A 25720-nucleotide genomic window follows, 5' to 3' on the forward strand; every position below is an offset into this window, starting at 1 on the left:
TGCAGATTTACTGTTACATTTGGACTTTTACATTGTCTATAACGCAGTGAAATTGCACCTGCATTGAATACCGAAGGCATCATGAATACTTAAGTCTGGGCAAGTAATGCTTCATACGGTGTGTGCTTGGAAGCAATCCTGGGAGTCCAGTAGGTGTTTCCGATGCCCCACTGAAAGTTTACTGTAACACTTGGACTTTCACATTTTCTATAACGCAGAGAAATTGCATCCCGATTGAGTACCTAAGGCATCATGACTCGAGTAATGCTTAATAAATTGCATCCTGATTGAATACGTAAGGCATCATGGCGACTTTCGTCTGGGCAAGTAACGCTTCATACGGAGTGCTTGGAAGCATTCCTGGGAGACCACTAGCAGTTTCCGATGCACCACTGCAGGTTTGTTGTAACACTTGGTCTTTGATATTGACGATAACGCAGAGAAATTGCATCCCGATTGAATACCTGAGGCATCATGACGACTTAAGTCTGGGCAAGTATCGCTTCATACTGTGTGTGTTTGGAAGCATTCCTGGGAGTCCAGTAGCTTATTCGGATGCACCAATGTTAGTTTACTGTTACACTTGGACCTTCACGTTGACGACAATGCAGAGAAATTGCTTCCCGTTTGTGTACTTACGGCAACATGACGACATATGTTTAGGCAAGTAATGCTTCGTACGGTGTGTGCTTTGAAGCATTCCTGGTAGTCCAGTAGCTGTTTCCGATGCATCAATACAGGTTTACTGTAACACTTGGACCTTCACATTGTCTATAACGCAGAGAAATTGCATTACGATTGAATACCTAAGGCATCATGACGAGTTATGTTCAGGCGAGTAATGCTCCATACGGTGTGTGTTTAGAAGCATTCCTGGTAGTCCAGTAACTATTTCCGATGCATCAGTGAAGGTTTACTGTTACACTTGGAGCTTCTCATACACGACAACGCAGAGAAATTCCATCCGCATAGAATACAGAAGGCACCATGACGACTTAAGTCTGCCCAAGTAACGCTTCTTACGATGTGAGATTGGAAGCAATCCTGGGAGTCCAGTAGCTGCTTCCGATTCACCACTGCATGTTTATTGTAACACTTGGACCATCATATTCACGATAACGCAGAGAAATTGCATCCGCATTGAATAACGAAGGCATCATGACGACTTAAGTCTGGGCAAGTAACGCTTCACATTGTGTGTGTTTGGAAGCATTCCTGGGAGTCCAGTAGCTTATTCGGATGCACCAATGCAAGTTTACTGTTACACTTGGACCTTCACATTGACGACAACGCAGAGAAATTGCATCCCGATTGAGTACTTACGGCAACATGATGACTTATGTTAGGGCAAGTAATGCTTCGTACGGTGTGAGCTTTGAAGCATTCCTGGTAGTCCAGTGGCTGTTTCCAATGCATCAATGTAGGTTTACTGTTACATTTGGACCTTCACATTTACGATAACGCAGAGAAATTGAATCCGCATTAAATACCGAAGGCATCATGACGACTTAAGTCTGGGCAAGTAACGCTTCATGCGGTGTGTGTTTGAAGTATTCCTGGGCGTCCAGTAGCTGATTCTGATGCTCCAATGCAAGTTTACTGTAACACTTTTACCGTCACATTGACGATAACGCAGAGAAATTGAATCGGCATTAAATACCGAAGGCATCATGACGACTTAAGTCTGGGCAAGTAACGCTTCATGCGGTGTGTGTTTGAAGTATTCCTGGGAGTCCAGTAGCTGATTCTGATGCTCCAATGCAAGTTTACTGTAACACTTTTACCGTCACATTGACGATAACGCAGAGACATTGAATCCGCATTATATACCGAAGGCATCATGACGACTTAAGTATGGGCAAGTAACGCTTCATACGGTGTGTGTTTGGAAGCATTGCTATGAGTCCAGTAGCTGATTCGGATGCACCAATGCAAGTTTACTGTTTTACATGGACCTTCACATTCACGATAACGCAGAGAATATGCATCCGCATTGAATACCGAACGCATCATGAGGACTTAAATCTGGGCAAGTAACGCTTCATACAGTGTGAGACTGGAAGCATTCCTAATAGTCCAGTAGCTGATTCGGATGCACCAATGCAAGTTTACTGTAAGACGTGGACCTTGACATTGACGATAACGCAGAGAAATTGCATCACGATTGAGTACCTAACGCATCATGACGACTTATTTACACTCGAGTAATGCTTCACACGGTGTGTGCATGGAAGCATTCCTGGGAGTCCGGTAACTGTTTCCGATGCACCACTGCAGGTTTATTGTAACACTTGGACCTTGATATTGACGATAACGCACAGAAATTGCATCCCGACTGAGAACCTTAGGCATCATGACGACTTATTTTCATTCGAGTAATGCTTCATACGGTGTGTGCTTGGAAGCATTCCTGCTAGTCCAGTACCTGTTTCCGATGCATCAAAGTAGGGTTTACTGTTACACTTGGAACTTCACATTTATGATAACGCAGAGAAATTGAATCCGCATTAAATACCGAAGGCATCATGACGACTTAAGTCTGGGCAAGTAACGCTTCATGCGGTGTGTGTTTGAAGTATTCCTGGGAGTCCAGTAGCTGATTCTGATGCTCCAACGCAAGTTTACTGTAATACTTTTAAAGACACATTGACGTTAATGCAGAGAAATTGCATCCCAATTGAGTACCTAAGGCATCATGGCGTCTTATGTTCATGTGAGTAATGTTTCATACGGTGTGTGCTTGGAAGTATACCTGGTAGTCCAGTAGCTGTTTCCGATGCATCAATTCAGATTTACTGTTACATTTGGACCTTCAAATTCACGATTACGCAGAGAAATTGAATCCGCATTAAATACCGAAGGCATCATGACGACTTTAGTATGGGCAAGTAACGCTTAATACGGTGTGTGTTTGGAAGCATTGCTATGAGTCGCCGGCCGCGGTGGTCTGGCGGTTCTAGGCGCGCAGTCCGGAACCGTGCGACTGCTACGGTCGCAGGTTCGAATCCTGCCTCGGGCATGGATGTGTGTGATGTCCTTAGGTTAGTTAGGTTTAAGTTGTTCTAAGTTCTAGGGGACTAATGACCACAGCAGTTGAGTCCCATAGCGCTCAGAGCCATTTTTTGCTATGAGTACAGTAGCTGATTCGGATGCACCAATGCTAGTTTACTGTTTTACTTGGACCTTCACATTGACGATAACGCAGAGAAATTGCATCCCGATTGAGTACCTAAGGCATCATGACGACTTATTTTCACTCGAGTAATGCTTCATATGGTGTGTGCTTGGAAGCGTTCCTGGTAGTCCAGTAGCTGTTTCCGATGCACCACTGCAGATTTACTGTAACACTTGGACCTTCTAATTCACGATAACGCAGAGAAATTGCATCCGCATAGAATACCGAAGGCATCATGACGACTTCAGTCTGGGCAAGTAACGCTTCATACGGTGTGTTTTTGGAAACATTCCTGGGAGTCCAGTAGCTGTTTCCGAAGCATCAATGCACGTTTACTGTTACACTTGGACCTTCACATTCACAATAACGCAGAGAAATTGCATCCGCATTGAATACCGAAGGCATCATGACGACTTAAGTCTGGGCAAGTAACGTTTCGTACGGTGTGTGTTAGGAAGCATTTCTGGGAGTCCAGTAACTGTTTCCGTTCCACCACTGCAGGTTTACTGCACCACTTGGACCTTCACAGTCACGATAACGCAGAGAAATTGCATCCGCATTGAATACCGAAGGCATCATGACAACTTAAGTCTGGGCAAGTAACGTTTCATACGGTGTGTGCTTGGAGGCATTCCTGGTAGTCCAGTAGCTGTTTCCGATGCAACAATGTAGGGTTTACTGTTACACTTGGAACTTCTCATTCACGATAACGCAGAGAAATTGCATCCCGATTGAGTACCTAAGGCATCATGACAACTTACGTTCGGGCGAGTTATGCTTCATACGGTGTGTGCTTGGAAGTATTCCAGGTAGTCCCGTACCTGTTTCCGACGCATCTATACAGGATTACTGTTACTCTTGGACCTTCACATTCACGATAACGCAGAGAAATTGCATCCGCATTGAACACCGAAGGCATCATGACGACCTATGGCTGGCCAAGTAACGTTTCATACGGTGTGTATTTGGAAGCATTTCTGGGAGTCCAGTAACTGTTTCCGTTGCACCACTGCAGGTTTACTGCAACACTTGGACCTTCACAGTCACGATAATGCAGAGAAATTGCATCCGCATAGAATACCGAAGGCATCATGACGACTTCAATCTGGGCAAGTAACGCTTCATACAGTGTGTGTTTGGAAGCATTCCTGGGAGTCCAATAGCTGTTTCCGAAGCATTAATGCATTTCTTCTGTTACACTCTGACCTTCACAATCACGTTAACACAGAGAAATTGCATCCCGATTGAATACCTAAGGCATCATGACGACTTATGTCTGGGCAAGTAACGCTTCATACAGTGTTCTTGGAAGCATTCCTGGGAGTCCAGTAGCTGTTTCCGATGCATCAATGCAGGTTTACTGTTACACTTGGACCTTCACATTCACGATAATGCAGAGAGATTGCAATCGCATTGAATACCGAAGGCATCATGCCGACTTAAGTCTGGGCAAGTAACGCTTCATACGGTGTGTGCTTGGAAGCATTCCTGTGAGTCCAGTTGCTGTCTGCGATGCACCACTGCAGGTCTATTGCAACACTTATAGCTTGATATTGACGATAACGCAGAGAAATTGCATCCCGATTAAGTACCTAAGGCCTCATGTCGACTTATGTTCAGGCGATTAATGCTTCATATGGTGTGTGCTTGGAAGCATTCCTGGTAGTCCAGTACCTGTTTCCGATGCATCAATGCAGGTTTACTGTTACACTTGGACCTTCACATTCACGATAACGCACAGTAATTGCATCCGCATAGAATACCGAAGGCATCATGACGACTTAAGTCTGGGCAAGTAACGCCTCATACAGTGTATGTTTGGAAGCATTCCTCGGAGACCAGTAGGTGTTTCCGATGCACCACTGCAGGTGTATTGTAACACTTGGACTTTGATATTGACGAAGACGCACAGAAATTGCATCCCGATTGAGAACCTAAGGCATCATGAAGTCTTACGTTCAGGCGAGTAATGTTTCATACAGTGTGTGCTTGGAAGCATTCCTGGTAGTCCAGTAACTGTTTTCGATGCACCACTGAAGGTTTACTGTAACACTTGGACGTTCACATTGTCTATAACGCAGGGAAATAGCATCCCGATTGAATACCTAAGGCATCATGACGTCTTATGTCTCGGAAAGTAACGCTTTATACAGTGTGCTTGGATGCATTCTTGGAAGTCTAGTAGCTGATTCCGATGCACCACTTCAGGTTTATTGTAACACTTGGACCTTAGCGCTAATAGAAAGCACAGAAGCTGATATCGTTATAGGTACAGAAAGCTGGTTAAAGCCTGAAATAAGTTCTGCAGAAATTTTTACGAAGTCTCAGACGGTGTTCAGGAAAGATAGATTAGGCAGAATTGGTGGTGGAGTGTTTGTGTCTGTCAGTAGTGGTTTATCTTGTAGTGAAGTCGAAGTAGATACTCCGTGCGAATTGGTGTGGGTGGAGGTTATACTTAACAGCCGAATTAAGTTAATAATTGGCTCCTTCTACCGACCCCCAGACTCCGATGATACAGTTGCGGAACAGTTCAGAGAAAGTTTGAGTCTCGTAACAAATAAATACCCCACTCATACGGTTATAGTTGGTGGGGACTTCAACCTACCCTCGGTATGTTGGCAAAAATACTTGTTCAAAACCGGTGGTAGGCAGAAAACGTCTTCCGAGATTGTCCTATATGCATTCTCCGAAAATTATTTCGAGCAGTTAGTCCACGAACCCCCGCGAATTGTAAATGGTTGCGAAAACACACTTGACCTCTTGGCCACAAACAATCCAGAGCTGATAGAGAGCATCATGACGGATACAGGGATTAGTGATCACAAGGTCATTGTAGCAAGGCTCAATACCATTTCTTCCAAATCCATCAGAAACAAACGCAAAATAATTTTATTTAAAAAAGCGGATAAAGTGCCACTAGAAGCCTTCCTAAAAGACAATTTCCATTCCTTCCGAACTGACTATGCGAATGTAGACGAGATGTGGCTCAAATTCAAAGATATAGTAGCAACAGCAATTGAGATATTCATACCTCATAAATTGGTAAGGTATGGAACGGATCCCCCGTGGTACACAAAAAAGGTGCGAACGCTGTTGCAGAGGCAACGGAAAAAGCAAAAGCATGCGAAGGTCAGAAGAACGCGAAATCCTGAAGATGGGCTAAAATTTACAGACGCGCGAAATTTGGCACGTACTTCGATGCGAGATGCCTTTAATAGGTTCCACAACGAAACATTGTCTCGAAATTTGGTAGAAATCCGAAGAAATTCTGGTCGTATGTAAAGTACACAAGCGGCAAGACGCAGTCAATACCTTCGCTGCGCAGTGCCGATGGTATTGTTATCGACGACTGTGCCGCTAAAGCGGAGTTATTGAACGCAGTTTTCCGAAATTCCTTCACCAGGGAAGACGAATGGAATATTCCAGAATTTGAAACACGAACATCTGCTAGCATGAGTTTCTTGGAAGTAGACACCTTAGGAGTTGCGAAGCAACTCAGATCGCTTGATACGGGCAAGTCTTCAGGTCCAGATTGTATACCGATTAGGTTCCTTTCAGATTACGCTGATACTATAGCTCCCTACTTAGCACTCATATACAACCGCTCGCTCACCGATAGATCTGTACCTACAGATTGGAAAATTGCGCAGGTCGCACCAGTGTTCAAGAAGGGTAGTAGGAGTAATCCATTTAACTACAGACCTATATCATTGACGTCGGTTTGCAGTAGGGTTTTGGAGCATATACTGTATTCAAACATTATGAATCACCTCGAAGGGAACGATCTATTGACACGTAATCAGCATGGCTTCAGAAAACATCGCTCTTGTGCAACGCAGCTAGCTCTTTATTCGCACGAAGTAATGGCCGCTATCGACAGGGGATCTCAAGTTGATTCCGTATTTCTAGATTTCCGGAAAGCTTTTGACACCGTTCCTCACAAGCGACTTCTAATCAAGCTGCGGAGCTATGGGGTATCGTCTCAGTTGTGCGACTGGATTCGTGATTTCCTGTCAGAAAGGTCGCAGTTCGTAGTAATAGACCTCAAATCATCGAGTAAAACTGAAGTGATATCAGGTGTTCCCCAGGGAAGCGTCCTGGGACCTCTACTGTTCCTGATCTATATAAATGACCTGGGTGACAATCTGAGCAGTTCTCTTAGACTGTTCGCAGATGATGCTGTAATTTACCGTCTAGTAAGGTCATCCGAAGACCAGTATCAGCTGCAAAGCGATTTAGAAAAGATTGCTGTATGGTGTGTCAGGTGGCAGTTGACGCTAAATAACGAAAAGTGTGAGATGATCCACATGAGTTCCAAAAGAAATCCGTTGGAATTCGATTACTCGATAAATAGTACAATTCTCAAGGCTGTCAATTCAACTAAGTACCTGGGTGTTAAAATTACGAACAACTTCAGTTGGAAGGACCACATAGATAATATTGTCGGGAAGGCGAGCCAAAGGTTGCGTTTCATTGGCAGGACACTTAGAAGATGCAACAAGTCCACTAAAGAGACAGCTTACACTACACTCGTTCGTCCTCTGTTAGAATATTGCTGCGCGGTGTGGGATCCTTACCAGGTGGGATTGACGGAGGACATCGAGAGGGTGCAAAGAAGGGCAGCTCGTTTTGTATTATCGCGTTATAGGGGAGAGAGTGTGGCAGATATGATACACGAGTTGGGATGGAAGTCATTACAGCATAGACGTTTTTCGTCGCGGCGAGACCTTTTTACGAAATTTCAGTCACCAACTTTCTCTTCCGAATGGAAAATATTTTGTTGAGCCCAACCTACATAGGTAGGAATGATCATCAAAATAAAATAAGAGAAATCAGAGCTCGAACAGAAAGGTTTAGGTATCCGTTTTTCCCGCTCGCTGTTCGGGAGTGGAATAGTAGAGAGATAGTATGATTGTGGTTCGATGAACCCTCTGCCAAGCACTTAAACGTGAATTGCATAGTAGTCATGTAGATGTAGATGTAGATGTAGATATTGACGATAACGCAGAGAAATTGCATCCCGATTGAGTTCCTAAGGCATCATGACGACATATTTTCACTCGAGTAATGCTACATACGGTGTGTGCTTGGGAGCATTCCTGGTAGTCCAGTAGCTGTTTCCGATGCACCACTACAAATTTACTGCTACACTTGGACCTTCACATTCACGTTAACGCAGAGAAATTGCATCCGCATTGAATACCGAAGGCATCATGAATACTTAAATCTGGGCAAGTAATGCTTCCTACGGTGTGTGATTGGAAGCAGTCCTGGTAGTCTAGTAGCTGTTTCCGATGCACCACTGCAGGTTAACTGTTACACTTGGACCTTCACATTCACGATAACGCAGAGAAATTGCATCCCGATTGAGTACCTAAGGCATCATGACGACTTATTTTCACTCGAGTAATGCTACATACGGTGTGTGCTTGGGAGCATTCATGGTAGTCCAGTAGCTGTTTCCGATGCACAACTGCAGGTTTACTGTAACACTTGGAACTTCACATACACGATAACGCAGAGAAATTGAATCCACATTGAATACCGAAGGCACCAGGACGACTTAAGTCTGAGCAAGTAACGTTTCATACGGTGTGTGTTTTTGTACGCATTCCTGGGAGTCCAGTAGCTGATTCGGATGCACCAATGCAAGTTTACTGTTACACTTGAACCTTCACATTGACGATAACGCAGAGAAAATGCATCCCGGTTGAGTACCTAAGGCATCATGACGACTTATGATCAGGAGAGTAATGCTTCATACGGTGTGTGATTGGAAGTATTCCTGGTAGTCCAGTAGCTGTTTCCGATGCACCACTACAGGTTTACTGCTACACTTCGACCTTCACATTCACGTTAACGCAGAGAAATTGCATCCGCATTGAATACCGAAGGCATCATGAATACTTAAATCTGGGCAAGTAATGCTTCCTACGGTGTGTGATTGGAATCATTCCTGGTAGTCTAGTAGCTGTTTCCGATGCACCACTGCAGGTTAACTGTTACACTTGGACCTTCACTTTCACGATAACGCAGAGAAATTGCATTCGCATTGTATACCAAAGGCATCATGACGACGTAAGTCTGAGCAAGTAACGCTTCATACGGTGTGTGTTTGGGAGCATTCCTGGGAGTCCAGTAGCTGAATCGGATGCGCCAATGCAAGTTTACTGTAACACTTTTCCTTCACATTGACAATAACGCACAGAAATTGCATCCCGAATGAGTAACTAAGGCATCATGACCTCTTACGTAATGGTTCATACAGTGTGTGTTTGGAAGCATTCCTGGTAGTCCAGTAGCTGTTTCCGATGCACCACTGCAGGTTTACTGTAACACGTGGACCTTCACATTGTCTATAACCCAGAGAAATTGCATCCGGATTAAATACCTAAGGCATCACGACGACTTAAGTCTGGGCAGTAACGCATAACGGTGTTTGCTTGGAAGCATTTCTAGAGTCCAGTAGCTGTTGCCGATGCACCACTGCAGGTTTATTGTAACACTTTGATCTCGATATTGACGATAACGCAGAGAAATTCCATCCCGATTGAGTACCTAAGGCATCATAACGACTTTTTTTCACTCGAGTAAGAGTCCACACGGTGTGTGCTTGGAAGCATTCCTGGTAGTCCAGTAGCTGTTTCCGATACACCACTGGAGGTTTACTGTAACACTTGGACCTTCACATTCACGATAACGCAGAGAAATTGCATCCGCATTGAATACCGGAGGCATCATGACGACTTAAGTCTGGGCAAGTTACGCTTCATACGTTGTGTGTTTGGAAGCATTCCTGGGAGTCCAGTAGCTGATTAGGATGCAGCGATGCAGTTTCACTGTAACACTTGGACCTTCACATTGACGATAACGCAGAGAAATTGCATCCCGATCGAGTACCTAAGGCATCATGAAGACTTGTTTTCACTGGAGTAATGCTTCACACGGCGTGTCCGTGGAAGCATTCCTGGTAGTCCAGTAGCTGTTTCCGATGCACCACTGCAGGTTTATTGTAACACTTGGACCTTGATATTGACGATAACGCGGAGAAATTGCATCCCTATTGAGTACGTAAGGCATGATGACGATTTATGTTCAGGCGAGTAATGCTTCATACGGTGTGTGCTTGGAAGCATTCTTGGTAGTAAAGTAGCTGTTTCCGATGCACCACTGCAGGTTTAGTGTTGCACTTGGACCTTCACATTCACGACAGCGCAGAGAAATTGCATCCCGATTAAATACCTCAGCCATCATGTTGACTTACATCCACGAGAGTAACGCTTCATACGGTGTGGCCTTGGAAGCATTCCTTGAAGTCCAGTAGCAGTTTCCGATGCACCAATGCAGCTTAATTGTAACACGTGGACCTTCACATTGACGACAGCGCAGAGAAATTGCATCCCGATTGAGTACCTAAGGGATCATGACGACTTATGTTCAGGCGAGAAATGCTTCATACGGTGTCTGCTTGGAAGCATTCCTCTTGGTCCACTACCTATTACCGATTCATCAATGTAGGTTTACTGCAACACTTGGACCTTCACATTCATGATAACGCAGAGAAATTACATCCGCATAGAATACCGAAGGCAACATGACGACTTAAGTCTGGGCAAGTAACGCTTCATACGATGCGATCTTGGTTGCAACCCTGGTAGTCCAGTAGCAGTTACCGATCCATCAATGCTTTTTTACTGCTACACTTGGACCTTCACATTCACGATAACGCAGAGAAATTGCATCCGCATTGAATCCCAAAGGCATCATGACGACGTACGTTCAGGAGAGTATTGCTTCATACGGTGTGTGATTGGAAGCATTCCTGGTAGTCCAGTGGCTGTTTCCGATGCATCAATGCAGGTTTACTGTTACACTTGGACCTTCACTTTCACGGTAACGCAGAGAAATTGCATGCGCATTGAATAGCGAAGGCACCATGTCGACTTAAGTCTGGGCAAGTAACGCTTCATACGGTGTGTGTTTGGAAGCACTCCTGGGAGTCCATTAGCTGTTTCCAATGCACCACTGCAGGTTTATTGTAACACTTGGACCTTGATATTGACGAAAACGCAGAGAAATTGCATCCCGATTGAGTAACTCAGCCATCATGTTGACTTATATCCAGGAGTGTAACGCTTCATACGGTGTGGCCTTGGAAGCATTCCTTGGAGTCCAGTAGCAGTTTCCGATGCACCAATGCAGCTTAATTGTAACAGTTGGTCCTTCACATTGACGATAATGCAGAGAAATGGGATCCCGATTGAGCACCAAATGCATCATGACGACATATGTTCAGGAGAGTAATGCTTTCTTACGCTTTGTGCTTGGAAGCATTCCTGGTAGTCCAGTAACTGTCTCCGATGCATCAATGGAGGTTTACTGTAACACTTGGACCATGATATTGACGATAACGCAGAGAAATAGCATCCCGATTGAATACCTCAGCCATCATGTTGACTTATGTTTAGGAGAGTAATGCCTCATATGGTGTGGCCTTGAAAGTATCCCTTGGAGTCCAGTAGCAGTTTCCGATGCACCAGTGCAGCTTAATTGTAACACTTGGGCCTTCACATTGCCATAACGCAGAGAAATTGCATCCCGCTTGAGTACCTAAGGCATCATGACGACTTATGTTCAGGAGAGTAATGCTTCATACGGTGTGTGATTGGAAGCATTCCTGGTAGTCCAGTAGCTGTTTCCGATGCATCAATGCAGGATAACTGATACACTTGGACCTTCACATTCACGATTACGCAGAGGAATTGCATCCGCATTTAATACCGAAGGCATCTTGACGACTTAATTTTGCAAGTAACCCTTCATACGGTCTGTGCTTGGAAGCAACCCTGGGAGTCCAGTGGCGGTTTCCGATGCACCACTGCAGGTTTATTTCAACACTTGAACCCTGATTTTTACGATAACGCAGAGAAATTGCATCCCGAATGAGTACCTAAGGCATCATGACGGCTTATGTCCAGGCGAAAAATGCTTCATACGGTGTGTGCTTGGAAGCATTCCTGGTAGTCCAGGAGCTGTTTCCGATGCATCACTGCAGGTTTACTGAAACACTTTGACCTTAAGATTCACGATAACGCATTGAAATTGCATCCGCATTGGATACCAAAGCATCATGACGAGTTAAGTCTGGGCAAGTAATGCTTCATACGGTGTGTGTTTGGCAGCATTTCTGGGACACCAGTAACTGTTTCCGATGCAACACTGCAGGTTTACTGTAACACTTGGACCTTGATATTGACGATAACATAGAGAAATTGCATGCCAATTGAGTACCTAAGGCATCATGACAACTATTATTCAGGAGAGTAATGCTTCATACGGTGTGTGCTTGGAAGCATTCCTGGTAGTCCAGTAACTGTTTCCGATGCATCAATGCACGTTTACTCTTACACTTGGACCCTCACATTCACGATAACGCAGAGAAATTGCATCGGCATTGAATACCAAAGCATCATGACGACTTAAGTCTGGGCAAGTAACGCTTCATACGGTGTGTGTTTGGAAGCATTTCTGGGACACCAGTAACTGTTTCCGATGCACCACTGCAGGTTTACTGTAACACTTGGACCTTCACGTCGACGATAACCCAGGGAAATTGCATCCCGATTGAGTACCTAAGGGATCAAGACGACTTATGTTCAGGCGAGTAATGCTTCATACAGTGTGTGCTTGGAAGCATTCCTGGTAGTCCAGCAGCTGATTCGGATGCACCACTGCAGGTTTACTGTAACGCTTGGATCTTCACATTCACGATAACAAAGAGGAATAGCATCAGCATTGAATACCGAAGACATCATGACGACTTAAGTCTGGGAAAGTAGCACTTCATACGGTATGTGCTTGGAAGCATTTCTGGGAGTCCAGTACCTGATTCGGATGCACCAATGCAGGTTATCTGTAACACTTGGACCTTCACATTGACGACAGCGCAGAGAAATTGCATCCCGATTGTGTACCTAAGGCATCTTGACGACTTATGTTCAGGCGAGTAATGCTTCATACGGTGTATGCTTGGAAGCATTCCTGGTACTCCAGTAGCTGTTTCCGATGCATCAATGCAGGTTTAATTTTACACTTGGACCTTCATATTCACGATAACTCAGAGAAATTGCATCCGCATTGAATACCTAAGGCATCATGTCGACTTATACCTGGGCAAGTAACGCTTCATATGGTGTGTGCTTGGAAGCATTCCTGGGAGTCCAGTAGCCGTTTCCGATGCACCAATGCACGTTTACTGTAACAGTTGAACCTTCAAATTAGCGATAACGCAGAGAAATTTAATCCCGATTAAATACCTAAGTCATGATGACGACTTATGTCTTGGCAAGTAACGCTTCATACGGTGTGTGTTTGAAAGTATTCTTGGGAGTCCAGTAGTCGTTCCCGATGTACCACTGCATGTTTACTGTAACACTTGGACCTTCATATTGACGATGAAGCTCAGAAAACGCAAGGGGATTAAATACAACAGGTACAATATAGACTTCTCTTGCAGGCGAGTAAAGCTCCAAGCGGACGTCCAAGGAACCTTTCAACCGAGTCCAGTGGTAACAACAGCTACTTCACTGCAAGTAAACAGTAACTCCTGGACCTTCATATTGAACGTAACGCAGAGAAATTGCATCCCGATTGAATGCCTAAGGCGTCATGACGACTTATGTCTGGGCAAGTAACGTTTCATACGGTGTGTGCCTTGAACCATTCCTGGGAGTCCAGTAACTGTTTCCGATGCACCTCTGCAGGTTTACTGTAACACTTGGACCTTCACATTGAAGATAACGCAGATGAATTTAATCTCGATTGAATAACTAAGGCATCTACACGACTTACGACCAGGCGAGTAGCGCTTCACACGGTGTGTGCTTAGAAGCAGTCCTGGGAATCTAGTAACTGTTTTCGATGCACCACTGCATTTTTACTGTAACACTTGGACCTTCATATTGACGATGTAACTCAGAAATTTCATCGGGAGTAAATAGAACAGGCACGATGTAGACTTCTCTTGCAGGCGAGTAACGCACCAAGCGGACGTCCAAGGAACCTTTCAACCGAGTCCAGTAGCAACAACCGATACTTCCCTACAAGTTAACAGTAACCCTTGACCTTCATATTTACTATAAAGCAGAGCAATTGCATCGCGATTGAATATCTAAGGCGTCATGACGACTTACGTCCCGGCAAAAAACGCATCATACGGTGTGTGCTTGGAAGCATTCCTGGGAGTCCAGTAACTGTTTCCGATGCACCACTGAAGGTTTATTGTAACACTTGACCCTTCACATTGACGATAACGCAGAGAAATCGCATCCCGATTGAATACCTAAGGCATCTAGACGACTTATGTCCAGGCGAGTAGCGCTTCATACGGTGTGTGCCTTGAACCATTCCTGGGAGTCCAGTAGCTGTTTCCGATGCATCACTGCAGATTTATTGTAACACTTGGACTTGCACATTGACGATACCGCAGAGAAATTGCATCCATATTGAATACTTAATGATTCATGTCGATCTGAGTTTGGAATATTTTCTGGGGGACAAGTAGTAGTTTCCGATGCACCACTGCGGGTTTTCTGTACGTCTTGGACCTTCGTATTGACGATGAAACTCTGAAATTTCATCGGGATTGAATACAATAGGCACAGTGTGGACTTGTCTTGCAAGCGAATAAAGCACCAAGCGGACGTCTTATTAACATTTTCAAAGAGTCCAGTAGTAACGTCCGATACATCATTGCAAGTAAACAGTAACCCTTGGACCTTCACCATGACGATAAAGCAGAGAAATTTCATCTCGATTGAATACCTAAGCCATCATGCCGACGTATGTCCAGGCGAGTATCGCTTCATACGATGTGTGCTTGGAAGCATTCCTGGCAGTCCAGTAGCTGTTTTCGATGCACCACTGCAATTTTACTTTCACACTTTGACCTTTATATTGTCGAGGAAACACAGAAATTTCATCGTCATTGACTACATCAGGTTCAATGCCGAAATCTCTTCCAGGCGAGTATAGTTCCAACCGGACATCTTGGCAACCATTCCTCCGAGTCCAGTAGTAACGTCCGATACATCACTGCAAGTAAACAGTAACCATTGGACCTTCACATTGACGATAACGCAGGCAAATTACATCCCGATTGAATACCTAAGGCATAATGCCCACTTATGTCCAGGCGAGTAACGCTTCATACGGTGTGTGTTTGTAAGCATTTATGGGAGTCCAGTAACTGATTCCGATGCACCAATGCAGGTTTACTGTAACACTTGGACCTTCATATTGATGATTAAACTCAGAGATTTTATCGGCATTGAATACAACACTTAAAATGTAGACTTCGTTTGCAGACGAGTAACGCACCAAGCGGACGTCCAAGGAACCTTTCAACCGTGTCCAGTGGTAACAACCGCTACCTCACTGCAAGTAAACAGTAACTCCTGGACCTTCATATTGACGATAACGCACAGAAGTTGCATCCAGATTGATTACCTAAGGCGTCATGACGACTTATGTCTGGGCAAGTAACGCTTCATACGGTGTGTGCTTGGAAGCATTCCTGGGAGTCCAGTAGCTATTTCCGATGCACCAATGCAGGTTTACTGTAACACTTGGACCTTCAGATTGACGAAAACGCTGAGAAATTGCATCCGCATTGAATACCTGAGGCATCATGACGTCTTATGTCTGGGCAAGCAACGCTTCATACGGTGTGTGCTTGAAAGCATTCTTGGGAGTCCAGTAGACGTTCTTGATGAACCACTGAATGTTTACTGTAGCACTTGAACCTTCATATTGACGATGAAGCTCAGAAAAGTCATGGGTATTAAATACAACAGGTACAATATAGACTTCTCTTGCAGGCGAGTAACGCTCCAAGCGGACGTCCAAGGAACCTTTCAACCGTGTCCAGTGGTAACAACCGCTACTTCACTGCAAGTAAACAGTAACTCCTGGACCTTCATATTGACGACAACGCAGAGAAAATTAATCCCGATTGAACACCTAAGGCGTCATGACGACTTAAGTCTGGGCAAGTAATGCTTCATACGGTGCGTGCTTGGAAGCAGTCCTGGGAGTCCAGTAGCTGTTTCGATTGGCCACTGCATCTTAATTGTAACACTTGGACCTTAACACTGACGATAACGCAGAGAAATTGCATCCCGATTGAATACATAAGGCGTCATGACGACTTATTTCTGGGCAATTAACGTTTCATACGGTGTGTGTTTGGAAGCATTTCTGGGAGTCGAGTAACTGTTTCCGATGCACCACTGCAGGTTTACTGTAACACTTGGAACTTCACAATGACGATAACGAAGAGAAATTGGATCCCAATTGAATACCTAAGGCGTCATGCCGACTTATGTCTGGGCAATTAACGTTTCATACGGTGTGTGCTTGGAAGCATTCCTGGGAGTCGAGTAACTGTTTCCGATGCACCACTGCAGGTTTACTGTAACACTTGGACCTTCACATTGACGATAACACAGAGAAATTGCATCCGCATTGAATTCCTAAGGCATCATGAGGACTTATGTTCAGGCGTGTAACGCTTCATACGGTGTGGCCCTGGAAGCATTCCTGGGAGTCCAGTAGCAGTTTCCGATGCACCACTGCAGCTTAAAGTAACACTTGGACCTTAACATTGACGATACGCAGAGAAATTGCATCCCGATCGAATACCTAAGGTATCATGCCGTCTTACGTTCTGGCGAGTAACGCTTCATGCGGTGTGTGCTTAGAAGCATTCCTGGGAGTCCAGTAGCTGCTTTCGATGCACCACTGCATGTTTACTGTAACCCTTGGACCTTCATATTGGCGATAACGCAGAGCAATTCCATCCCGATTGCATACCTAACGCGTCATGACGTCTTATGTCTGGGCAAAAAACGCATCATACGGTGAAACGTCCCCTTAGAAAAACTGTACACGACTGTGTTTAAACTGACACACAATAGTTTTTAGCGCAACGCAATCAGACTTTCAAAAATCCCTACGAAAGAATGGCCCTGACTAACATTAACCTATACGTTTCACAATTCACTTACCTCACAAAAATCTTCGTTACTCAAGCTACTGCAATACAGCCAGTACCACTACTGCCAGCTAAATAAAATATTCAAACTACTGAAGGCACTAACTACTGACAGGCATAGTTAGCTAATGAAAGATTTTAATACAGAACAGACAATGTATTTACCTCAATATTCATAATATATAAATTAGTTCGTGACACCAATTCTTACAAATTTCAGAACTCCGCCATCTCTCTACCCACGTCCACCACTGCTGGCAGCTCACCTCCAACTGCGCAACGCTACGCGCTGTTAGCATCCAGCTGCCACTGCCCAACACTACAATGGCAGACAACAATGCAAACCAGCCACAGACTGCACATGGCACAGCCAGTGATTTTTATACAGAGCGCTACGTGGCGGCGGCGTTACCAATAAAAAAACCTAAACAGCTTACTTACATAGCCCCCATGCTCCCCATAAAAAATTTTACAAATTGTTTTGGACAGTGGCCAATACAGATTTGAAAAATTTTTTGATAAATATGATTACAATAACAAAGAAATCAAATGCACACACTTATTGATACAATGTTGGTGAAAAGCTAAAATTTTCTCACAGTCCATATAGACAGTCCTGATCATTCATCACAGTAAAATTGCAGTGTTTTTCTGAAAGTCTGAGCAATAAAAGAAAATGCACACAGAAGTAGTGTATTTCCATGCAGTCTTGAAGAAGTAGTGTTGTCCTTCCAACGGAAAGACAGTGCTGACTCTTGACATGCAGACAGATAATGGGCCACAACAGAGAAAACCCACAGCACAGTCAGTCGAAGTTTTGAAGAATATTGGTAGGTAGGTCAACACAGAGTAGACCCATTGTAGTCCTGGTAGAGATTATGGTATTGGTGGGCCACCAGAGATGCAGACCCACTGCAGTCCTTGTAGAAATAATGGTATTGGTGGGTCATCAAAGGTGTAGACCCACTGTAGTCCTTGTAGAGATGGCCAGCAGCCATCTGTTTGACTGTGCAGGCGCACAATCGCCATTGAAGAGTCTTGTGGATAATATAGCAAGTCCATAAACCACCACTTGTCCACTTACAAAGAATTTGTTTGAAATCTCGTTAGAACCAGCAATGCTGTTGTCCAGTCCCTTGCTGAATTATTAACACATGTGCAAACACTATCAGTCCCTACTTCTCACATATTGTCCATATACTATGACCAACAGAAACGTGTGCAGTGAAATCTAATTTACAAGTTACTTAATGTGATGAACTGGTGTCAATTACAATTTTATAACATGAGAATACAATAACAAAGGCACAAAATATATCATTAAAGAACATAATAATACAGATAACATTTGTAGTAAAACGGGCTTTGCAAAAGAATAGAAATAAACATATACATCAGTGTTACAGGAATTATGACATAAGTAAATACATAAAAGTTCAGAATAACTTTTGAAACATCAACTTCACACATGAGCATTAGAACAAAATAGAATAAATAATGTGTCAACATCTTTGCAAAGTAAATAACATGTTATTAATGCAAATTATATTTGAGGATAACAGTATTCCTCATCATAGTGAATGTAGCTGAATATTAGAAAATTCTACAACATAAGTCTTATCAGATGAACATATAAAGACAGGAAGAACATAAATACACATGGGTACACAAACACATAGTGGGATAACACAAGGAAAGGACAGGGTTTGTTTTACTGCAGTATTTTGCAAACAAAACTTTCTTTACTTCTCGGAGATCTCCCTTCGTTCTTCATTATTTCCAAAAAGTCCTATCTATACCTGATTTCTGTACTTTTTTCGTATAACTTCTCAATGCATTTCTTCCAATCCATCGCAAATCATTCTCTTATATAGGCTACCCCCTCTTAAGCTAACTTAAATCTACTGAGCTCAGATGCTTAACTAAGGGACGAGGCAATGCAGCAGCACAAAACAATTAATATAAACAGCAATGAAAAAAAAGGAAATTGGCAAAAAAAGGCAGCAATATTACAACTAATAAAAGGCAATGCACAGCAAACAAGAAAAATAAATCAGTAATAAAATTGGCTTAACCTAGTAATACAAAGTGACATTCAGTAGCACTATGAATGGCACACAGTAGAAGCAAATGCAACAGCTTATAACTAAACATGACAAAGCTCAAACAGAAAAAGATGTACACTAAAGACTACAATGCAGATACGAACAATGTCCATTCACATCTTAAAGTCTATGTAATTAAAGTCGTGCACCACAAAAAATTTATTGTAAAAAAATATTACCATGTACTTGAAAAGAAAATTTTGTATTCAGTTACTGTGATTAATCCCTTCTTATTGTTCTTTCTATTCAAAGTGCTCCTTTTTCGAAGAATATGGATCATAAAATTATTATTTAATAGATCTGTTGGCAGAAAGTGTTCACATTAGCAAATGCATTTAATTTTATTTTATAAAATCAATGATGCAACACAGCTGGAAAACAGATATCAAATGAAATAAGCAACTATGGACAAAGCATAAAAATATCATTCAATAGTCATGTGACATTTCATAAGTTAGTAGAATTCTCTCAACTCTCGTAGAAAGACGTTTGTTATAATCAGGTGTGCAGAAGTAAATAAGTATCTTTCTCAGTAATGAGCATGTCGTATTTGCGGTGCTTTCTACAAAGGAATGTCAATAGCGAGGATAATGGCCTCCTTTTTTTTATCCACCTGTGCTTCTGAAAGGCACACACTAATGGCTTTTTTTTTGTCAGGTGGTTGTCGCGCAGCTGGGTGCCCACGACGCATTACGTGCAGGTGGTCACTTAACTGTCTTATCGAAATATTAACGACACCAGTTTCCGCTACAGTGGCAGTCTCATATAAAAAAATTCACAGGTCAAGAATTTGCGTTATTAATCTGTAGAAATAAAATCATTTAAATATAATTGTGTCCAAAAAATTTTCGCCAGCATAGTGATACATTCACGCATATACATACATTTCATAACTCTTAAAGTACGATTCTTGGTTTCCAACAACCTTTTGCACAAACCAGAGTCCCTAATCACTATTCATTATTCCTTGCTTTATTACACATATACATATTTGTCGACACTTCTTCAATATTTAATCATAAGAAATACATAGCATAATCAAATTCCTCACATAGCATCAGCCTATTGATCATAAACATACCACAACAGCGTAATACACATCGTCATCATAACATCATAAAACCTCAGCCAAATCTCAAAATCGTCATGGCTTCCTATTTCAAAACCTAAAAAAAAAAATCTGTGCTCATGTCAAAAGTGTCATCTACCTCAAACGTACTTTAAAAATCATGACCCCATACCAAGTACATCATTCAAAGCTCTCATAGTATCACAATGGTTCTGAAAAAATATGAACAATTCACAAAGTACAGACAAAATACAAGTTCGTAAGTGTGAAGTTATCCAATGGTGTAATTATGTAAACATCTGTCACTGATGTAGTAAAGTAAATGTTTATCTCTCTCAGTTACGTGATCAGATAGCTGTGTAATTTATGTGTTAGAGAAATATGGTACCGATGTGTAAAGTTGTATAAGCAAATACCATATTAGCTAGGGCTCCTTGTGCTTGCCAAACACATGGTACACAAAGTAAGCGTGTACCCCCCTGAGGAATAATGTAGTTAAATCCTCAGGTGTTACAGATTACAGCAATGGAATGAAATGTATCACGGAAAACATTCTTTGTAATTCAAATATGTTGAAAATTAAATAGTTTAATGCGTGTCCTGAAGCGCTAAATGTGCTTATGCTGTAAGACAATCTCTGTGGAAGTGTCGTAGTTATTGTCCTCCGAAAGCTAAGTTCTGCAGAAGTCAATGTACTTATCTCATGATAAACGAAATTGAAATGCTTTGCGTATAGATATCGTAGTTATTACGTACCTTACCGTGATCAAGAAAGTACTATAATGTAACGTATTGTTGTGCTACGATAAAGGCTGTCTCATTGTAGCTATACCACAAAAGTTAATACTAAAACATGTTTTACTTTCCAGAATAATACAGAAAAACTGTGCACATATAAAACAGATACACCGCAAAAGCAACAATGTAAATCGTGTCACATATTAGTAGCGTCGTGATATAATCGTGTAGCTATTATAGAAACCAAATGCTAAGTCATCTTTAATCTCACCGAATGAACTTCAAATAAAGAATGTGTTTTCAAGTAAACCAAAATGTTGCATTAAAATCTCATTAGCAATACTGGTAAATGTTCTAAGTATGTAAGCCTGATAGTCGTTACGTAATCGTGCAACTAACAAGCAAGAATGTACAAATACAACACTGTGTCGTCTGTTCACTATAACAATGCATTCGTAAATTCTGTTTAAAAATGTTCCGTAGGTTCTAGACTGGATAGTGAACTTCAAAACATTGTTGCATGTTAACAGTTTCTAAGTGTGACAAAGCATACTAGAAATGTGAAGTGAAATGTTTTATGGCAAAGACAAAGTTAAAAAGCAGATTATCTTTCAATAAACGGTTTTACATGTGAAATGTGGTGTAAACCTTTACTCTTCCTAGTACGCAGACTGTCAACTGAAAAGCAATTATCATGTGGTTACGTCGGTAAGGAACACTGGAATTTTGCTCAAGTTGAGCTTATGTTATTTTTCTCTGAGCCAGCCGTACTGCAAGTAAACCCCAACTCTTGTAGTTTCACATTGACGATAACACAGAGAAGTTGCATCCATATTGAATACGTAAGGCATCATGCCGATCTGTGCTTGGAATCATTTCTAGTGGACCAGTACTAGTTTCCGGTGCACGACTGCAAGTTTACTTTAACACTTGGACCTTCATATTGTCGATGATACTCGGAAATTTCGTCGGGACTGGATCCTACAGGCACAATGTAACCTTCTCTTGCAGTGGAGTAAAGCACCAAGCGGACGTCTTAGGAACCTTTCCACCGAGTTTAGTAGTAACGTCCGATACATCACTGCAACTAAACAGTAACCCTTGGACTTCAGATTGACGATAACGCAGGGAAATTGCAACCCGATTGAATACATAAGACATTATGCCGACATACGTCCAGGCGACTAACTCTTCATTCGGTGAGTGCTTGGAAGCATTCCTGGCAGTCCAGTAGCTGTTTTCGATGCACCACTGCAATTTTACTTTAACACTTTGACCTTTATATTGTCGATGGAACACAGAAATTTCATCGTAATTGACTACATCAGGTTCAATGCCGAAATCTCTTCCTGGCAAGTATAGCTCCAACCGGACATCTTGGCAACCATTCCTCCGAGTCCAGTAGTAACGTCCGATACGTCACTGCAAGTAAACAGTAACCATTGGACCTTCACACATTGACGATAACGCAGAAAAATTACATCCCGATTGAATACCTAAGGCATAATGCCCACTTATGTCCAGGCGAGTAACGCTTCATACGGTGTGTGCTTGCAAGTATTCCTGGCAGTCCAGTAGCTGTTTTCGATGCACCACTGCAATTTTACTTTAACACTTTGACTTTTATATTGTCGATGAAACACAGAAATTTCGTCATCATTGACTACATCAGGTTCAATGCCGAAATCTCTTCCAGGCGAGTATAGTTCCAACCGGACATCTTGGCAACCATTCCTCCGAGTCCAGTAGTAACGTCCGATACGTCACTACAAGTAAACAGTAACCATTGGACCTTCACATTGACGATAACGCAGAAAAATTACATCCCGATTGAATACCTAAGGCATAATGCCCTCTTATGTCCAGGCGAGTAACGCTTCATACGGTGTGTGCTTGGAAGCATTCCTGGGAGTCCAGTAGCTATTTCCGAAGCACCAATGCAGGTTTACTGTAACACTTGGACCTTCAGATTGACGAAAACGCTGAGAAATTGCATCCGCATTGAATACCTGAGGCATCATGACGACTTATGTCTGGGTAAGCAACGCTTCATACGGTGTGTGCTTGAAAGCATTCTTGGGAGTCCAGTAGTCGTTCTCGATGCACCACTGCATGTTTACTGTAACACTTGGACCTTCATATTGACGATGAAGCTCAGAAAGGTCATGGGGATTAAATACAACAGGTACAATATAGACTTCTCTTGCAGGCGAGTAAAGCTCCAAGCGGACGTCCAAGGAACCTTTCAACCGATTCCAGTGGTAACAACCGCTACTTCACTGCAAGTAAACAGTAACCCCTGGACCTTCATATTGACGATAACGCAGAGAAATTGCATCCCGATTGAATACCTAAGGCGTCATGACGACTTATGTCTGGGCTAGTAACGCATCATACGATGTGTGCTTGGAAGCATTCCTGGGAGTCCAGTAACTGTTTCCGATGTACCAATGCTGGTTTACTGTAACACTTGGACCTTCACATTTACGATAACGCAGAGAAATTGCATCCGCATTGAATACCTATGGCATCATGACAACTTATGTCTGGGCAAGTACCGCTTCATACGGTGTGTGCTTGGACGCATTCCTGGTAGTCCAGTAACTGTTTCCGATGCACCAATGCAGGTTTACTGTAACACTTGGACCTTCACATTGACGATAACGCAGAGAAATTGCATCCCGATTGAGTACCTAAGGCGTCATGACGACTTATGTCTGGGCAATTAACGTTTCATACGGTGAGTGCTTGGAAGCATTCCTGGGAGTCGAGTAACTGTTTCCGATGCACCACTGCAGGTTTACTGTAACACTTGGTCCTTCACATTGACGATAACGCAGAGAAATTGTATCCGCATTGAATACCTAAGGCATCATGACGACTTATGTTCAGGCGAGTAATGCTTGAAACGGTGTGGTCCTGGAAGCATTCCTGGGAGTCCAGTAGCAGTTTCCGATGCACCACTGCAGCTTAATTGTAACACTTGGACCTTAACATTGACGATAACGCAGAGAAATTGCATCCCGATGGAATACCTAAGGTATCATGCCATCTTACGTCATGGCGAGTAACACTTCATTCGGTGTGTGCTTAGAAGCATTCCTGGGAGTCCAGTAGCTGCTTTCGATGCACCACTGCATGTTTACTGTAACCCTTGGACCTTCATATTGACGATTACGCAGAGCAATTGCATCCCGATTGCATACCTAACGCGTCATGACGACTTATGTCTGGGCAAAAAACGCATCATACGGTGTGTGCTTGGAAGCATTCCTGGGAGTCCAATCACTGTTTCCGATGCACCACAGCAGGTTTACTGTTACACTTGGTCCTTCACATTGAAGATAACGCAGAGAAATTTAATCCCGATTGAATACCTCAGCCATCATGATGACCTTCGTCCACGAGAGTAACGCTTCATACGGTGTGGCCTGGTAAGCATTCCTGGGAGTCCAGTAGCTGTTTATGATGCACCACTACAGCTTAATTATAACACTTCGACCTTCACATTGACGATAAAGCAGAGAAGTTGCTTCCCGATTGAATACCTAAGCCATCATGCCGACTTATGTCCAGGCGAGTACCACTTCACACGGTGTGTGATTGGAAGCATTCCTGGGAGTCCAGTAGCTATTTTCGATGCACCACTGCGGAATTACTGTAACACGTGGACCTTCATATTGACGATGAAATACAGAAATTTCATCGTCATTGAATACTTCAGGTACAGTGCCGACTTCTCTTCCAGGCGAGTAAAGCTCCAACCGGACGTCTTTGCAACCTTTCCTCTGAGTCCAGTAGTAACGTCCGATACGTCACTGCAAGTAAACAGTAACCATTGGACCTCCACATTCACGATAACGCATAGAAATTGCATCCCGATTGAATACCTAAGACATAATGACGACTTATGTCCAAGCTTGTAACGATTCATACGGTGTGTGCTTGGAAGCATTCCAGGGAGTGCAGTGGCTGTTTTTGATGCACCACTCCAGGTTTACTGTAACACTTGGACCTTCATATTAACGATGAAACACAGAAGTTTCATCGGGATTGAATACAACAGGCACAGTGTCGACTTCTCTACCGGGATAGTAAAGCACCAAACGCACGTCATATTAACCTTTGCTCCGAGTCCAGTAGTAACTTCCGATGCATCACAGCAATTAAACAGCACCCCTTGTAGTTTCACATTGACGATAACACAGAGAAGTTGCATCCATATTGAATACCTAAGGCATTATGCCGATCTGTGCTTGGAATCTTTTCTGGGGGACCAGTAGTAGTTTCCGATGCACCAATGCAGAAATACTGTAACCCTAGGACCTTCACATTGACGATAACTCAGCGAAATTGCATCCCGATTGAATACCTAAGGCATCGTGCCGACATATGTCCAGGCGAGTAATGATTCAAACGGTCTGTGCTTGGAAGCTTTCCTGGGAGTCCTTTAGCTGTTTTCGATGCACCACTGCAGGTTTACTGTTACTCTTGGACCTTCATATTGACGATGAAACAGAGAAATTTCATCGGGATTAAACACAGCAGGAACCATGATGACTTCTCCCCGTATGAGAAAC

This window comes from Schistocerca gregaria, chromosome 4 (genome assembly GCF_023897955.1).
Source record: "Schistocerca gregaria isolate iqSchGreg1 chromosome 4, iqSchGreg1.2, whole genome shotgun sequence".
In the NCBI taxonomy this organism is placed as follows: Eukaryota; Metazoa; Arthropoda; class Insecta; order Orthoptera; family Acrididae; genus Schistocerca; species Schistocerca gregaria.